Source organism: Arachis ipaensis, chromosome B10 (genome assembly GCF_059453495.1).
Source record: "Arachis ipaensis isolate K30076 ecotype BB chromosome B10, ASM5945349v1, whole genome shotgun sequence".
Taxonomy (NCBI): Eukaryota; Viridiplantae; Streptophyta; class Magnoliopsida; order Fabales; family Fabaceae; genus Arachis; species Arachis ipaensis.
In genome coordinates, this window is record NC_142435.1 from 118261803 (window position 1) to 118264270 (window position 2468).

General features: G+C 43.2%; 1 non-coding gene across 1 annotated transcript; it reads right to left on the reverse strand.

Annotated features, from left to right (window-relative positions):
- Positions 1–241: 241 nt before the first annotated feature.
- LOC148581457 (small nucleolar RNA R71) lies at positions 242–349 on the reverse strand. Its single transcript, XR_015896366.1, has one exon. It is a non-coding gene; the product is annotated as a small nucleolar RNA R71 (small nucleolar RNA).
- Between the last annotated feature and the right edge of the window lie 2119 nt (positions 350–2468).

The window sequence follows — 2468 nt, forward strand, 5'->3', positions numbered from 1 at the left end:
CAAGTTTTATGGACTTCCATCTGAAGATCCTTTTCGGTTCTTAACTGAATTCTTGCAGATATGTGATACTGTTAAGACTAATGGAGTAGATCCTGAAGTCTACAGGCTCATGCTTTTCCTTTTTGCTGTAAGAGACAGAGCTAGAGTGTGGTTGGACTCTCAACCCAAAGACAGCCTGAACTCTTGGGATAAGCTGGTCACGACTTTCTTAGCCAAGTTCTTTCCTCCTCAAAAGCTGAGCAAGCTTAGAGTGGATGTTTAAACCTTCAGATAGAAAGAAGGTGAATCCCTCTATGAAGCTTGGGAAAGATACAAACAGTTGACCAAAAAGTGTCCTTCTGACATGCTTTCAGAATGGACCATCCTGGATATATTCTATGATGGTCTGTCTGAGTTATCTAAGATATCATTGGATACCTCTGCAGGTGGATCCATTCACCTAAAGAAAACGCCTGCAGAAGCTCAAGAACTCATTGACATGGTTGCTAATAACCAGTTTATGTACACTTCTGAGAGGAATCCTGTGAGTAATGGGACGCCTATGAAGAAGGGAGTTCTTGAAGTTGATACTCTGAATGCCATATTGGCTTAGAACAAAATATTGACTCAGCAAGTCAATATGATTTCTCAGAGTCTGAATGGAATGCAAGCTGCATCCAACAGTACTCAAGAGGCATCTTCTGAAGAAGAAGCTCATGATCCTGAAAACTCTGCAATAGCAGAGGTAAATTACATGGGTGAACCTTATGGAAACACCTATAATCTATCATGGAGAAATCATCCAAATCTCTCATGGAAGGATCAAAGGCCTCAACAAGGCTTTAATAATGGTGGAAGAAACAGGTTTAGCAATAGCAAGCCTTTTCCATCATCCACTCAGAAACAGACAGAGAATTCTGAACAAAATACCTCTAATTTGGCAAACTTAGTCTCTGATCTGTCCAAGGCCACTGTAAGTTTCATGAATGAAACAAGGTCTTCTATTAGAAATTTGGAAGCACAAGTGGGCCAGCTGAGTAAAAGGATCACTGAAATCCCTCCTAGTACTCTCCCAAGCAATACAGAAGAGAATCCAAAAGGAGAGTGCAAGGCCATTGACATAACCAAAATGGCCGAACCCAATGAGGGAGAGGAGGACGTGAATCCCAAGGAGGAAGACCTCCTGGGACGTCCAGTGATCAATAAGGAGCTTCCCTCTGAGGAACCAAAGGACTCTGAGGCTCATCTAGAGACCATAGAGATTCCATTGAACCTCCTTATGCCATTCATGAGCTCTGATGAGTGTTCCTCTTCTGAAGAGAATGTGGATGTTACTGAAGAGCAAGCTGCCAAGTTCCTTGGTGCAATCATGAAGCTAAATGCCAAATTATTTGGCATTGATACTTGGGAAGATGAACCTCCCTTGTTCATCAATGAACTAAGTGATCTGGATCAACTGACATTGCCTCAGAAGAGACAGGATCCTGGAAAGTTCATAATACCTTGTACTATAGGCACCATGATCTTTAAGGCTCTGTGTGACCTTGGTTCAGGGATAAACCTCATGCCCCTCTCTGTAATAGAGAAACTGGGAATCTATGGGGTGCAAGCTGCTAAAATCTCATTAGAGATGGTAGATAATTCAAGAAAATAGGCTTATGGACAAGTAGAGGACGTGTTAGTAAAGGTTGAAGGCCTTTACATCCCTGCTGATTTCATAGTCCTGGATACTGGAAAGGAAGAGGATGAATCCATCATCCTAGGAAGACCTTTCCTAGCCACAGCAAGAGCTGTGATTGATGTGGACAGAGGAGAATTGATCCTTCAATTAAACAAGGACAACCTTGTGTTTACAACTCAAGGATCTCTCTCTGCATCCATGGAGAGGAAGCAGAAAAAGCTTCTCTCAAAGCAGAGTCAACCAAAGCCCCCACAGTCAAACTCTAAGTTTGGTGTTGGGAGGCCACAACCAAACTCTAAGTTTGGTGTCAAACCCCCATATCCAAACTCTAAGTTTGGTGTTGGGAGGTTTCAACAAAGCTCTGCACATCTGTGAGGCTCCATGAGAGCCCACTGTCAAGCTATTGACATTAAAGAAGCACTTGTTGGGAGGCAACCCAAATTTTATTTATCTAACTATAATTTTTCTTAGTTATATGTCTTTGTAGGTTCATGATCATGAGGAGTCACAAAATAAATATAAAAATTGAAAATGGAATCAAAAACAGCAGAAGAAAAATCACACCCTGGAGGAGGCATCTGCCTGGCGTTCAACGCCAGAACAGAGCATGGTTCTGGTGTTGAACGCCCAAAATGGGCATCATCTGGGTGCTGAACGCCAAAATTGCACCCTGGAGAGGAGCTGGTGCTGAACGCCCAGAACAAGCATGGTTTTGGCGTTCAACGCCAGAAATGGGCAACAAATGGGCGTTGAACGCCCAAAATGGGCACCAACCTGGCGCTGAACTCCCAGAGTTGTGTGCAAGGGC